Source organism: Struthio camelus, chromosome 3 (genome assembly GCF_040807025.1).
Source record: "Struthio camelus isolate bStrCam1 chromosome 3, bStrCam1.hap1, whole genome shotgun sequence".
In the NCBI taxonomy this organism is placed as follows: domain Eukaryota; kingdom Metazoa; phylum Chordata; class Aves; order Struthioniformes; family Struthionidae; genus Struthio; species Struthio camelus.
The window spans coordinates 42,454,855-42,471,747 of NC_090944.1; positions in this window are offsets into that span (position 1 = coordinate 42,454,855).

Below are 16,893 nucleotides of genomic sequence, written 5' to 3' on the forward strand. Positions count from 1 at the left end.
CAAGTGCTCAGTTCCTCTGTAACTACTAAAAACGCTCATTTGTATGGACAGCATCATAATAGTAGATTGTAGTATCTTAAGAGCACAACCTTTTTTTTTTTTTCTTCCCTGTGTCTGTGCGCAGGATCCTTGAGTGAGGCCTTGAAGTACAGCAACATAAACGAAAGTATCACCTTAGTATACATAATAGAACTTTTCCTCTCTGAATTTCTGAATTGGTGGTTCTTAATCTCTTTTGAATTGTAAAGCCTTACGAATATTGCACTAATAGGTTTTCAGTTCTTGTGCATGAAATACAAGCCGGCTGATAGCAGGCAGTTAAAGCTGTCTTTGTTAACTTTCATATCCTTTCAGACTGTCCTGGACTTCAGGTCCTGGACACCTGATAGAATTATGGTTATGTACCTCATGCATATATTTCAGAGATATATATTTATATATATATATGTTTCATGTATCATGTGCGTGCTTCAGAGCTATGTTGCACTTGTTGTATATGTGCTACATTGCTGATGTGCACATGCACAGTCAACTCGACATCTTTGGTATGTATTGCATTTAACATGTCTGCCGATCAAGTAGGTGTGGGAGGAAACTCTGACACTGTCAGGCTCCTGAGAGCACTGATAGGCTTTAAACGGCCTCCACCTACACTCCATGCCTGTCGGCCCAGGAGCCCATTTAAGCTCAGCCCTGGGCCTTCAGGCCCTGCTTCAGCTATGTCAGGAGAATGCTTGTTTCCAGTTCAGCCACAGCTATGCCTTGCCGTGGACCCAGCTGAACTGGACACTGACCTGTGGGCTGACTTCCCAGCTTGACCTCACATCTGTCCTGTCACTGTGGGACCTGCCCAGCAATCGCTAGACCTACCCCTGACCTGCACATTGACTTCCCAGCTGGCCTTAGACCTGCCTCATCACTGTGAACTCGCTTAGTGATCTTGACTCTTGTTCCCTGACAGCCACCACTGCAGTAACGAGAGAAGACAAAGCTGTGAATTTTTTAGGTCTGTGATGAAAGGGCTCTTGCCGAATAGCTAAAAACTGCAAAGATAAAGTGTAGGTTCCTCATCCTTAGCAGGCCTATTGGGTGTGAAAGGTCCTCATGGCTTACTTTCTCGGTGCAGAAGTCCTCCAATATCCTTCAAGGTCGTCTTGAGCAGTTGTTAGGGTGCAGCAAGGGCCGAATTCTACCTAGCAGCTGGGAGTGGTGGGGGATCCTACGGCTGGCCTGGCAGGGGCCTTGTCAGCTAGGGCCTGTCCCAATCCCCCTAGCGAGGGAGCAGGGCAGGCTGCGGGGGGGGGGGGGGGGGGCGGCAGCCCTGAGCTCTGGCTATCAGGCACCTCCGAGGGGATAGGACAGGGCAGGGGCCAGGCTGGGCAGTCAGCCTGTGAGTTGGGGTCAGGATCAGGCCCAGTGAGCTTAACCACGGTCAGACACAGCCGAATGATCGCTGGGCAGGTCCATAGTGATGTGGCAGGTCTGGGTTAACCTGGGAAGTCAGCCGTGGGTCAAGGTCCGGACCAGTGGCCAGGCACAGGCATGGCTGTGACAGCTGTAGCTCAGATGAGGGTCCAGTGCTACAGCCTTAGCTTAAAGCAGCTCCCACAGGAAGGGGGGTCAGCACTTGCTAAGGCTTCTCCACAGCCCTATTTGGCAGCCTTTTCCCATAGTCCCTAGGGGGGAAGGGGCATGCCCTCAGCTGCACCATCTCTAAGGTGGCCTGAGGCTAGGCAGCCAGACCTTCTAAATGGGGGATACTCTCAGAGCTATTGCACCAGAATCATATAGCGTGCTGTTTGCCTAGAATTTGTTAAGTCATTATGAAGAAAAACACAGCTGCCAGCTTTAAAACCTATATGTACACGTAGTTCTGGTCTATCTTAGTTTAATCATACAAGCAATTCATGAGCCCATTTCTCCTCCCTTAGAAAGTTATTATGCAAATGGAGAGAAATGTCAATTGGATTTTTTTATCTCTAATCTCACCTCCTTATTTGCATATGCATTTCCAATGAAAGATCGAATGATTTCTCTTGCGGGTCTGTTTGGATTTTTTTAGTCTTTTTCAGGTTAGCTCTTGGGTATTGAGCTTCATGTTTTTATGCTTCTTTTCACCCTACGATGGCTGATTATACAGATAAAGGATAGGCTTCCTATATAGATATGGGAAAGGCTGAGAGAACTGGGACTGTTTAGCCTGGAGAAGAGAAGACTGAGGGGGGATCTTATGAATATGTTTAAATATCTGAAGGGAGGGTGTCGAGAGGATGGGGCCAGACTCTTCTCCATGGTGCCCAGCAACAGGACAAGAGGCAACGGGCACAAACTGAACCACAGGCAGTTCTGTCTGAACATGAGGAAAAACTTCCTTTCCTGGGAGGGTGACTGAGCACTGGCACAGGTTGCCCAGAGAGGTTGTGGAGTCTCCATCCTTGGAGATATTCAAAAGCCGTCGGGACGTGATCCTGTGCCACTTGCTCTAGGTGGCCGTGCTTGATCAGGGGGTTTGGACTAGATCATCTCCAGAGGTTCCTTCCAGCCTCAACTGTTCTGTGATTCTGTGATAAAAGGAGGCTGTTCATTGAGTTGCCAGTTGTCTCTATACTTTGTACATAAAGGTCTAATTCTCACATTCAGTGCAAATGAGTGTTAGGTCATAGAGATTGCAAAGCAAACACATATTTATGCCAGAAAAGTGAAAAAAAAAAAGACATATCTTAACAAAGGCTAATTTGAGAGTCCACTGTCCTTTTACATGTAATTGTATTTACCATTGGATTTACCAGATATCGTGGTTCCTGCTCAGCCAAAAGTCTCAGTAAAATGTGACTTCATTTGAACAAAGTCTTTGAGACTGTGTAACTATTTAGAAACTTGTTATTTCATTTTGAATGAATTTGAGTAGATTTTTATAGATAGCTGTTATTTCTGCACACATTAAATATGCCTACCTCATCTGATTTCAGTCTTTCACAGTTCTAAGATGATCTGGCTGGCTATATCACAAGACAGCAATGTCATTATTCAAGCTGTATGCACCTAGAACCTCAGCAGCTACAACAAAGCCGTTTTGTTAATGAATGCATGGGTGTTAAAATGATGTGGAATGACAACTATTACACGACAACTGGTGGCAGAGACTGGAAAGATAATAGATGCAGACAGCCCGAGTTGTGTCAAAACAGGCCTGAAGTATTTGAAGAATATTTATGTAAGGGAGAGGAGAGAGAGTCTGGAAGAGAAAAAAAAAAAAAAAACCCATTGAAAGAATGGCTTTCTGGCTACCAGCACTTAAAAGCAGTGGTCTAAGGGAGACAAGGAGCCTGCCTTGGAAAGCGACTCCTCCTTTAGTTCCAGCCTTTACTGCTGAATTACTCTTTGCCAGTGGCAGTTTTACGTATCTAAAGGCTAGAATGGACCTTTGTGATTAATCATCTCTAACTCTCTACGTAATGCAGGGCATAAAACCTGACCCACTTCTGCAAGATATACTCTGCCAGGTGCTCTGCATTCTGTTTTTATTGGAAATTGAGATGGAAAATTATTCAACAATCCAAATGTTACTTTTTTATTAGCAGACTTTGTGTCTGTAAGGCTGCAAAGTAAGTTAGGAAAAAGCAGCAAGACTTCTGTGCCTTGAGAGCAGGACATGAGTATCATTATTATTATTGTCTAAGTGAGACTTGAGAATAAATGAATAAGTAAGAAAAACACCAAAATGCTTGGAGACAAAAAACAGCAGGAAAAAGATCCTTTTCCTTGAAATGTTCTCTCATCTTTCTATGAGAACTAGAAGAAAATGTAAAATTTGCGGAAGAAACTTCTGGAGACAGCAAATAATATTTTAATAATGCTTTTATATGTTCTTTTTAGAAAAATTATCTTAAATGAAGTATCAGAATGAAAAGACCCAAAACAGCATCTCTACTGCAGACAAGACTAGTACTAGTTTGGGATGTTCTGTGTGACATGGTATCTGCAATTGATTTTCAGGGAGCTAGTAGCAAAAAGCTGCAAGCAATATTGCAAATTCTTGCTGAAATGGTACTCATCTCTACTTATCAGCATTTTTTGGAGGTGCAGAGGGCTGTGCTGGTTGCTTAACGTTTGAAGCAGTTGTCAATTGGCTGATTTCTACCAGACTTACAACAAAGTAAAACTTTGTACTACAGGTAGTACATTCAAACGTGGTGTTCTGTGCATTGTAATTTTATTGCCTCTACATAAGGAAAATGTATTGCGCCCCTTAAGGACAAAAATCTGCTGCCCAACTGTTGGTTAAATGACAATAGTACAGCTCCTTTTAAAATTATTATTATTTTCTTTATAATCACACTTGCTCTGTCTGTCCCCATGTAACTTTTCAACTATTGGCATATGCCAGTCAAAATTAACAACAGGGTGGAAGTGTTAACCAAAGTTTTACAGGCTCTCACATGTGAGAGCAGATCTGCTCTTCAGTGCGCTTGCAAAGGTTGGAGTACTGAGGCATTTTGATGATCCTGTTGGTCGTCCTTCAAAATTCTCTGCTTTGCTAGATGCCGGCGTCATCAGAGAGATGTGGAAACAACGGTGTGGAAAATTTGTCACACTGGAAAAAGAATTTAAAAGAAGAAGAATTTAAAAGATTCCTGACAGCATTTTTAGTTGCATCATTTTGCATAAGGTAGATGTACTGAATTTGCAAATATCAATTCAATGGCTATAGCTGTGTTCCAGTGGCGTAGTATTAGGTCAATTTGAACATGTAAAGCAAACCAGGACTTCTGTTCTGATTTTGAAATTTAATCCAAGAATGCCTTATGTGAGTCAACCTTACCAGGAAATCACTCTTTTAACCAAAATTACAGGATGAATATAAATTGCTTTATTCTAAAAAAATACATATTAAACATATTTTGCAGCATTTATCAAAAATAGCGATTTTTCTTATACTATTTGAAGACTTTAGCGTTGTATTTCACATGCACTACAGACACTGGCTTTGGTCTTTCCATACAGTGCCACCAAAGAGACTCCAGTGAGCTAACACATAACATACGAGGAAAGAAGTTTGTAGTTCAGGATAAGACTAACGTGCTGAGTAGGGTCATGGGTATCACCATTTTCATTCACAGGTTACACCTCAAGCTCTCATTGTACTCCCCTCATCATAGCACAGCAAAGACAAGGGACTTCAGGGACTGAAGCAATCTGCGAAGCTTTTGTTAGGTTTCCCTTTTTTACTTCTCTTTTATTCATTGCTTCTCACCTGGCAGGTTGTATTTTAAATCTATGTACACCCTTGATACTAGACAATACCAGCAAACCTGTAAATCATCCCTTCCTTGCAATAGTGAGGAGTATGGATTTTTCTGCCCTGCTGCCTCTTTCTCTGTGCTCTTGTGGACACTCACAGGTGAGTGAGTGAAACTTCCTTGCTTACCGACACTGCACCTAAAGCAGCTTTCTTGGAGGCTGCAGCAGTAGAGTCACAAGCTGACAGCCATACATGCAGACTTAGTAGTGTGTGACGAGCCCTGACCTGGGCCACAGCAGAGAAGAACATCATCACTTATTCCCTGAGGTTACCTTTGCGTTTAGCTATATGGAAACATGTTTGGTTTGCCTGAATCCAGCCTACCAGGCAATGCACTTTCCTCTGCAGGCTTTGTGTCATGCCGCTACTTGTGTTGCAATCCTGATGTGAAGGATTTGAAGAATTTTCTATCTTGATTTCTTTTTATATATAAAAAGAATGGTTATTTGTATGTAACCGCTCAAGCCCTGATTACCTTACTGTCAGTGCTGGATGCAGGGGAGGTGGGTGATAGCACTGCTCAGCAACATGCTTCCCTTCTCGTCTGGTTCCACAGCATGAGAGAGGAGGACAGTAAAGGTTTGCCCTTCCTCCTCTGAATCCTCCCCCCTGCCCCCATTTGACATAGTGAAGCTACAAGGACACGCTGTGGCGTGTCTCCTGTAGAACGGCAGATGGCCCTCTTTCCTCTGAAGTCTAGTTGTGAGAAGAAACCTCGGATGGTGCTTGGGTCTTAAGAGAAACCCTGGCCATGTTCCCTGCCGTGCCCTGGCTTCTCAGGGCAAGTTCTCTTATTCATGCGCTGGTGCAGACAGGATAAGGCTGTACTGACACAGCAAGAGATGGCTGTTTTGTTTTGTTCCTTCTTTTAACCTGTTTAACGTTATCTATACTAAATACACGTTGGCGGTTGCTTAGAAGATGGAGATGGGGAAAAGGTCAGGGAGAATTATCAGTGGTGCTAAGTCACAGCATCTCCTCACAGAGCAAGATAGTGTATGCTCTGTCAGGTTATGAAGTGTTAACAAAGTCAAGACATCAGGTCCTTAGGACAAGAGAAGCAGGTCTGAAGCATGTGCTTCCCAGCAAAAAAAATTTTCAGGTTTCCCACAAGAAAGTTACAGTCAGTCAAAAGGGAGAAGAATTAGGCTTCCTTGAACTGTGCAGTGCTTCTACTACAAAAGAGAATGCAAAATCGTTACTAAATCACGCGTAAGACGATGCTGACCAAATCAGAATTAGTTTATATGACTCTGGCAGTACAATGTGTTTTCATCTGTCTGGAAATTCTCTGTCTGCTGCAAATGCCTCAGGGCTCCCTGTCAGCATGGATATTTTTGCCTTGGGGGTTTGTGATGAGAAAGGAGACATATATCATGTCCACTCTTCTTATCATTTGTTAGCAGAGGCACTCCATGTGGTTCAATTTTTGGCATTGGCCATGACAACAGAAAGCTTGGGACTTTCCATATGTCAGCAACACTGTTTGCCTATGGCGGAAAGGAAGTGCATATTGCATCCTCTCTAAAGTACTCTTCTGGATGTTGTGGCAACACTGGGCTAGATTCAGACCAGTGACTTCAGCCTTCTATTGCCTAAATTTGAATGTTGCGGTTGCCAGTGGAATTCCCAGCCGAGCTTGGGAGCACAGGCAATCTCGGTGTCTAGACTCCTTTAAAATGTACAAAGGAATTAGAAGCAATTCAGAATATTCTGAGTATGCTGAGCCATGAGCCCATCTAGATTAGCCAAAAGGAAACGTTCAGAAAAGAGAAAAGGTCTAGAGTCTTAGGCTTGTTTCTTTGCTCAGAGTTCACAATCATGATCTCTGTAAGAGGAAGCAGAAACTTAAAGGCGTTCTTCCCAAAAGCAGTGGGGGTGGCAGTGCTGCATTTCCTATTAAACAGCTGGCCTGTGTTCAGGACATTCATCTGTGCGTGGAAACAAGGATTCATACTTCTCCATCAGCGGCATTTAGCGCTACCTCTGAAGTGACTGCTGAACCTCAGGCCAGGCAATGTATTAGGGTTTTGTGGAGTTTTCTTTCTTTTTAACTTTAATTGTTTCCTGGTAGATAGAAGTCTTGAATGTCCTTACGAAGAAGAACAGATTTCCCATTAGCTCAGCCCCACGGTGGGTTCTGTATCTGCTAGCTGAGTGGCTTTAAATGCTGAGCTGTGGGTGTATGGACTGCCAAGGGATATGCAAGAGCTCACTAAGAAGAGCAATTCTATTGTCAGTGACCTTATAAAATCATAAGAATGATTATACTGAGTCAGACCAATGGTCCATCTCCCTCAGTATCCTGTCACTCCCGGTAATCAATAGCAAATTGACCTGTACCGACCAAACACAGCATGATACTTCCTCTGAATATTCTCTGCGTGTTTGAATAAACTGATTGGTGACTATGCCCTTCCTGAACTGGATGTGGTACCTCTTTATTTAATAGTGCTTGATAGATTTTTCTTTCACGAATTTACCCTATTCATTTTTAAATCAATGTAAAATTCAGTATCCATGTGTCTCGTGGCAAGGAGTGCCACAGCTTAACTGCATCTATGGGAAGGGGCATGCTATTGTGTTAGACGTGATCTGAAAAGTGACACTTAGTCTCTGAAACCTTTGTGAAGAATTACGTCTCCTTGTGCATATGCCTAGCCATAAAAATGCTGGCTTTTAAAACATTCTACTCATGAGAGTCAGGTGCTGCAGTTCTAGGCATTTATTGGGGGATTTGGGGGTGGATTTTATGAATTCCAGTGGAATTCGTAAATGTTGGACTTATGCTTGCAGCCACATGTCTATGAAACAGACAGCTGCTCTGTCTTGTGAAACCATGTCCTTGTACCTGCCTGGTGCCAAGCTAGAATGAGTCTTTTATGAGTTACTATGCCATGATGTAGTGCATTATAATACACAACATTGATGCTATTCAGGTCTATGGCGAGACGAAATAAATCTGTGTTATCCTGTCATCAAAAAACGGAAAGATGAGGATAAAAGATGCTGGTATCCCCTATGGTATCTCAGTAGTTTTGTTCCATTTCTGCCGGGAAAGCCTGATGGAAACTTGATTGGTAACCAAACTTGCCAAAGTCTGAAAATGCCCATGATCATGCTGCAGTGGTAACTTAAGTATTTGATAGCTCCTTTTTTGGATGTAGACTCTGTAATGAAAGCTGATGGTAAAACTTTTAAACATGTTTCCAGTGGAGAGGAAGCTTTACTTAATCTTAAAAGTGCTGGTATATACAACACTGGCATTATATATAATAGATGAGAGATCCTGAAAAACTTTTTTCTGTTGGCAGTAACTAAGCAAATAATTTTTCCAGAGATTTCAGAAAGCTGGACGGTATCTGTCACACAGGACAGGATGGTGTGCTTTGTTATGCTCAAGGAACACAAAATGCCAAATAAGGGAAGAACCCGTGAATGAGGTACTTAATAACGGATAGTCTTTTGGAAAATGGTGAATCCAGGAGACCTTAAAATGTGTGTAATGGTGCAGGAACCCTTTAGACTGGTTGAGGAAATAGAGAATGGCTTTTCTAGTTTTTACCAGCAGGTGTCTAAGGAAGACTGAAGTCTGAAGATTCTCGGAGCAAATCTGCTAGGTAGTCTAGGTGTGCCTAGCAATGAGAAACAAAGCTTTTTTCAACAATGAAGAAATTTCTCCTTTGATGTTTATTTTCAAATAGAAATATGTTGAATTTTGAAAGAGTAAATGTCTTTTGCTAAAGAAATTTGTCACAGTGTACCACAAGATGATACCTCCAATTTGTCATAATGTGCTCCAAAATTATACCTGAATTAATGATGCTAATAATACTTTCATAACAGAATCAAACTGCTATTTCTTTTGCAAATACTGGCAGCTGTCCCCACTTTACATTTGGGGAAGCAGCCACAAAGAAGCCTTATCCTTATGAGAGATTTGGGAATAAAATACAATAGGACTATTCAAAAAAAAAAAAAAAAGAAAGAAAGAAAGAAAAAGGAAAAAAAGGGTCCTACTCAATTAACTGCTGAAAAACTGAACTTAGTTGCACAGCAATGCTTGTACTATCTCTATTGAGTCATAGGTAATGAACAGCTTGTATGTAGCTTGTTGCATGTGCTGCATGGTGAGTTGTGGCAGGGTGCAGGGGTTGCTAGATAATCCAAATGTCTGTGGAAAGAAGATAGCCTACAGAGGTGCTAACATGATTGGGGTCTCTGGCACCTTGCTACAAGTCCAGCCTCACCTACTTATGGGATGGAGGAGCCCCTGCAAAGCTGCTGTCATTTCTTTCCTGCAAACTGGTCCCTTGTTCTCTCTGCAGGACATCTCTCTGGGACATCTCTCCACGATATCCTGCAGTTGCTAATCTCATGAAGATTTTGGTATATAGCTTACAGTTGTCACTCTCTCTATCCCAGGATTTGGTAAGTAATATAAAGGTTTGCATTCAGACATAAAAATTCTCAGCCCTCTAAGCTCAGTAGTCCAACATGCACCTTATGAACTCTCAATATCTTCCTGAGGTTTATTTTTGTTCTTATTCTAAACTTCAGGTAGATTCGGGCAAACTATTCTTTCTGGCTAGCATGGAAAGGTCACCTTTGTCTTTTTATAACTTTTATATCTTCTTTAAATAGCCTACAAGTATTTTTTCCTTCTATTTGCTAGGTGGCATAAAGTCTCAGGAGTTAGAAATTTTAAAGATAGATGTAAACGTATATCTATACCTTCTTTGTGATCCATGCCAGGGACTAAGCCCTGGGCTTTGGCTCAGTTGTTGTCAACACTTCCACATTGCTCAGGATCAGCCTCAGGACAGCCTGGTCATGCCCATACTAAATATCAGTTGGATCGCATCCTGGCCTGATGCCTATCACATGATCCTTTGTATCTGCTCCCTCAGAGTTCTTTCTAGTGTGCAATACATACCCCATGTCCAAGCAGATAAGATCATCTGCCCCATGCACCACAGATGGCCATGCCATTGCAGTGGGTCTACTTTTTGCCATGCGTTTGAATTTAACATAACTTTTCAGAAAGCGCAGAGCCATATCTGCCCTTCACGAGTGGCTTATCACATTCTGGGAATACACTGCTGTAAAGAAGAGCTGGAGGTCACCCTGTGAAGTTTGAGAAACCTATACTCCTGCTAGTGAATTAGCGAGTAACTACGTGTGGTGAGCGAGCCTACTGCGGGCATGCTGGGTGTAAAGGACTGCCATACCATACTGAGAATCCTTTCTTTCTGTGTGGTCTGCACACAGAGATACACCCTTGAGTCATGAGATCCTTTCTCACTCAGGGTACCCTACCTTCAAAGAGGCCGCTGACAAAAACTGCATCCCTCTGTCCTGTCCCCTGCGTTTTTCCTCAGGTTTTATGCCATTTAGAAATTTTTGGGGGAGGGCAAGCCAGTGCACTCTTCTCTCTAGAAGACATCAAAATGAAAAGAGTCAGGATTCTGATTTGTGTTATAACTGATATCTCTTACTGCTGCTACAAGTTCAATGACTTTTTTTCTGCGAAGCTTCAATGGAAGGCTGTTTGTTGAGGACAGTTCATCACCTCAGCCAGACAAACCATCATCTGATCCAGGGATCTGGCCAGCTAGTCACTTAAAGTGAGATTATGCTGTTTCTGCACTGGAAATGTTTGTAGGTCAGTAATGTTTGTTTATTCATTGTATACTGCTATGGACTTTCCCATGTTTTCTCTGCAATGTTTACTATCGTATAGATAAATATTATATTATGTTTTCATGTTATCTTTGCTTCATAAAATCTGAAAAAGAAGATAGGATACCACCTATGTAATATATGTACATTGATGGGTCTGAATGTGATATCACTTATACCAGCGCTCTTCTTGAAAAGCTCCGGTGCAGCTTTAAAAGGTAGTTTGAGAGAATAAGTGCAGGCCTGTAATCTTCTTGACTAAGTAAGTTAAAAGATTCAATAAATCAGTGGCATTTCAGTTACCCAATATTATTAACATTGTATGAAAGTTAGTTTTTTTGGATTGTAACTGGAAGCACTGTACATTTGTTTTGGTAATGTTGACCATCATTAGACCTATGCCATGAACAAAGACTGGCTTTGACGGCTGAGCCTCTCATGTAGATTTACAAGACCTATTTGACTAAACAAATAGTAATAAAGAATAAGATGGTAGTAGTTTTGTTGTTTATGATATACCGCACTGCTACTGTAAATCTTTTTCCCTGAGTACATAATAGGTGCACTTTAGTGCCTCCAGATGTCTGAGTGAAGCTTTCATCCACTTAACAAGCACTGTTTTCTCCTCCCTTCCTCCGTTTTGGCTTAGGCTGTTAAATAATTCATTCTAAGCAGCAGATAGCAATGGACAATGATATTTTCATTTCCTTTGATAATCTGGGAAGGGGAAGTCTACATTGTGTTGTTTTGCATTCTTAAAAAATCTAAATTTCTAGGTGCAGGTGTGTATGCCAAGGGCAAAATCTTTTTGAATTGATTATTTTCTTCAGGAGTCTGCTAAGGTAAAAATTTGCTTCTATTACCAGCTTCTGGGCTTCTGGTTATCCAGAGCCAAAACAGTGATATCACAGTATGTACACATGACTCTGTGCTGCCTTATCACTAATTGTCATTTCGATTGTATTTTGCACTCGTGCATAATGTAAAAAAACTGATTATCCTATTGCCAAAATGTCTGGCCTCTAGAGAAGGGGAAACAAAGGCAATAATAGCTACTGCAGTCATTCAAATAGCAATCTGGTCATGATTTACATTATTTTAATTAAGGTGAAATATGTAAGCATTGCAACAAAGCATAAGTAAATAAAGTGCTGCTGGAAAATTATTAACAACTCCATTTCAGGAATAGTAAGGAACATAATTGTGAACTCCTGAGCTCTGTATCATCTAGCTATATAAAGCCTGGATAAAGCCCTGAGTAACTTGGTCTAACCTTATGGCTCACCCTGCTTTGAACAGGAGGTTGGATGAGATGATCTCCGGAGGACTCTTCCAACTTGAATTTTCTTGTGATTCCATAACCCCTTTCAGGAGGAAAAAAATCCTGTGCACTAGATATTTTAAATGTAGTAGTTGTTGTTTTTTTTTTTTTAATATCAGAAGTAAACTGTTGCTAAGGGAAAAACGAGGAGAAAAGAAGAAACTCCCAGAACTGTTGTTAGTGGTCAGAAAAATCACAGGGTGACTCTTTAGCCTAGAAGCATGACTAGGAGGCCTCACAACGTAGTCCAGTACAGAACACGTTTCAGAGGTATTACAACAACTTCCAAGCATTCTATTGCTTTGGAAAGATGTTTTGGAAAGATGTCGCTGTTGGGTCCACACCCTCTTCATTTGAATAAACACGACTGCTGTTTTGGGTGGCTGGCAATGGAACAAAAAGTTGCTTTTTGAACACTGTGAATGAATTTCCTATAGTGGCGTTGCTGAAGGACTAAGTTTATTTAGACATTGGCTTATTTGGTGATTTGAAATGAGACCTTTACTCAGGTCCTTAATAATCCAGATCAGACACCTAACCCTCCCTTCTTTCCTGTAGGCAGTATGTGGTGAGAGCTAGTCCTCAGGGAGAGACTACTGGTATTTCCCTGTGTCTAAAGTAAACATAAATGGCAAGTCTTATAAATAGTTTGAGTGTGTGTGTTTTTTTCGTAAATAAATCTTTAATCAAATTGTGTCTGTAGAACTCATTTTAGCCACTACAGATGCTGATTTGGTAAGAGACAATTTGAGTAACAGGAGGTTAACTGTCATGGTACGTGATTGTCAAGATGGATGTCATCTTTACTCGAAATAACTCTTGCTTCTTGATGCCATGGTAGAGCTGGCTGGAAAGTAAATGTTTTTTCCCCTCAAAAGGAGGTTTCCATTTTTATTAAAAACAAACAAACAAACAAACAAACCAACCTGCTTTAAACACAGCCACAATTTTAGCTGTTCACCAATTTCCAGAGAGAAAGTTTGCTTTTCAGTTTTCTTTAAAAAAAGGAAAAAAAAAAAACAAGAAAAGAAAAGAAAAAAAAGCTTTGTCTTACAAAGAGATCATCTCCTGAAAAGTTTTCCATTTTAACAGCTACTTCTAATTCTGTCTTTCTTTTTTCTTTTTTGTCTGTTATTGTTGACCTTTTCTGGAGATGCCAAGATAGAGGAAACCAGGACTGAAATAAGATACTCTCCACCATTGTTAGATGCTTTTCTTTCTCTCTTGCCAATTCTATTTAATCTCTTTGGGAGCAGATCCCTGCTCTGTCCTTTCTGGGATACATTCCTCTTTGTGTATGATTTTGGCCCTTTGGCTCAACAGCAGCCTAATGGTTTTTTGTTAAACTTCTTGGAGATCACATAGTCTGATCTTCTGTATATCATGGAATACAGAATTTCAGCAAGTTGTACCTCTGTTTAGCCTAATTACTTGCTGACACTTTCAAAAAGTATTCAGGTTTGATGGGAAGACTTAAATAGAAGAAACTACCACTTCCATTGGTAGTGTCTTCCAGTGGCTAGTCTGTCTCGCTGTTAATAATATGTCTTATTTCTTTTAACTTGAATTTGTTTGGCTTTAACTTCTGACCATTAGTTCTTTTTACACTTTTCTCCACTAGATTAGTACATGTTATTTTCTTCCTATGAAGGTGCTCGTACCTGTCATGAAGTCCCTTCTCAGTCTTCTCTCTGATAAGTTAAAATATGTATCTCTCTAGTCGGTTATTTTAGGGCATTGTTTCCATGCCTTGAATTACTTTCGCATAAGATGCGGAAAATGAGGTCTGTTTACACTATGAATTACATTCAGGTCAGTCTACTTTTAAAGGAAAGCTGCCACTGAATATATGGAGACACTGATTTATAAAACAAGCTGCTGTACTAACATCTCTTTTTGTGGATAGCTGAATTTAGTAAATAACTATTATAGAAGCACATATGCCTTTAAAAAGCCAGTTTTTATATACTTAATTGAAAGTGAAGTTATAACATACGAATGCGTGTACTTCAGAAAGCAGTAATATACTGCTTCATGACATTATGGAAACACTGGTTTTAGAAATTCCTTTTTTAAACATCATAATTTAAATTTACAGTTTAATTGTAGGCTATAGTTTAACATAATGGAATCCTTAGGGAATTTTTACTTTCTTTAAAACGAGGCAGTGTTAACTCACACTAACTGTTTAATAAAAATGAGTTTTTCTTGGCTGTTTCAGCAGTATTTACAATGAAGGAGGGGTGGCCCCGACCTTTTAAAAACCCTCAAATGGCAAAGGGAATGAGCTTATAAGAAGGTTAAGAATAAGAAGGTTAGTGTAGTTTGGTAAATGGGATTTTATGGCATACAATTGTAAAAAGTATTGCCCAAGAAAAACAGATTTTTGAGGACATCCTGACATCATTTGTAAAAGCTTTTATTTTCTCTAACTTTTATAAAAAACAGCATGGTTGAACAGATTTAACATATCCCCACTGTATGACTGAACATTTTACAGAGAAAAATGCTAAAACAAAATAAAATGAAGACATAACTTCACTTTGCAATAAAAGGACATTATGTGAATCTACTTCCTAAAACATATTCTGCTCATATGTACCAGATAAGATACAGTATGCCATTTAGAGTAAAGCTCTCACTGGAAATAGACAACCAGGCCATAGCCTATTTTGTGCGTGAAGGGTTTTATTCCACCTGACACGATTTTCAAAGTTTCTGTTTTAAGGGGAAACATATTCCAAAAATGTCTTCTGCTGTTAAAAATCAACACTTATTATAATGATTTTAATTCTGTAGAACTCAAGTTGTCCCAAGTCCTGTTACAATATTAATGCTTTTTCAGGCAGCTGGAACCTTCTCTATATTCCAAGACTTATTAAAACTCAACACAAATACTTTAGATAGTGCCTTATAATATTCCTGGGTGGAAGCTGGAGAATCCTGCAGATTTTAAAATGTTCCATTTTAACAGTTGCTGTGTAGCAAATTCCTTTTGGTATTTTGGTGCTCAGCAATATGACTAGAAATAATTTAACTTTGAAGAAAATTCTGGATGGAAAGTTAAGATTTTCTGTCTCAAGAGCAGCATCTACTTTACTATGTTGACTTTCTCTTGTAACAGTAAATAATCATTTGTAGATTTCCTCGTCAAACTTCCACATTTTCCATAACATCATTCCTTTAATTCCCCTTTCAGAACCTCATTTCTAAAAGTGAATCTCTCAATACCATGTGAAGTCTTAACCATGATATCCTTATGCATTTGATACATTTCCTAGAAGAGAGCGCTTTACTTCCTCTGGGTATTGCAGAGCAGATGTTTAATGTAGTGCAATAAAAAAATATCTACAGCCCTTATCACATTAAATTTTCATAGGTATAAGTGAAAATTAAAATGTATTCAAGTATTTTCATAATAAAATAAAAATATTTTGAAGATGCAAATATTTTATTCCAGGGTAATAGGCTCTTTTTTATGCTATAATAACAAAGAAGCAGCTTCTCTCCTATTCAGACATTATCACTGCTTGCTTGTTCTCATGCCAACCTTTGAACAAACGGAAACAAAATCTGATACCTTCAAACAGGCCCTGATCCAAAGCTTGTCAAAATAATGTCCATCTTTGGGTTTGATTAATTGGTTTCTCAATGAGGACACTTAAGGTTGTTATCTCATATGCTCTACATCGACAACATGTACTTCAGCTATCTATCTGGAATCTCTTTGTAGTTATTTAATAGACTAATAGAAATTGGTACGTTCAGGATGGGATTCATCTGATGACTGACTAATTTAGAGGGCCGCTTTTGAATGTATGCTCATTCATATATAGATATCTTAATAAGTCATGTGAATCTCATCTGAAAAGTACCTTGTCCATTGTCTATCTAGTGAATTTAAATAATTAGTTGTAGGCAATAGCAGAGTCCCCATTTGGCCAGGTGAATTCTACTCATTATGTCTGGAGTAACAGTAAAAGTTGGAAGTGAACTTGCAAACAACTGCATTTATCAAGAGAGATGTCTTCAGGTGCTAGGAAAAAACCCGGACCAGTTTTTCATGAAACTCCACCCGGATAGCTCAGGGCAAGTTTCACTTAGTGGCACAACCTCTGTCAGCATAAAACGTGTTGATGGATTCCATCATCAGAGCCAGCATCTGAAGTGTTATTATCGAACATTTCCGTGAGAGCTTTATATCCTGTGTTCCTTTCAGTAGTTTCAAGCAAATGCAAATTCTTCAGGCTTATACCTAAGCAAGGGATCTGCCCTCCTAATACCACAGAATGATCTTCTTTCTACCTATTTTTAATATTCATTATAATTCTTGTCCATTCACTATGAGCAATAAAACAGACTTTTGCTTCCTTCCTAGTTCCATGAGTTGATGAATCACAGTTTCTTTTAGGACCTTATCCAACGCCTACTGAGATTAATTAAAGATTTACTCATCACCTAAGTGAGCTTTGTCGCAGGCCTTGAGTTCAGTGACGCATGGGCTACTGGCTAAGCTTTAGAAAAGACAAGAATATTGGCCAGGAAGGACTATTGCGATCTTCTAGTTCAAATATCTGCGTAACATAGC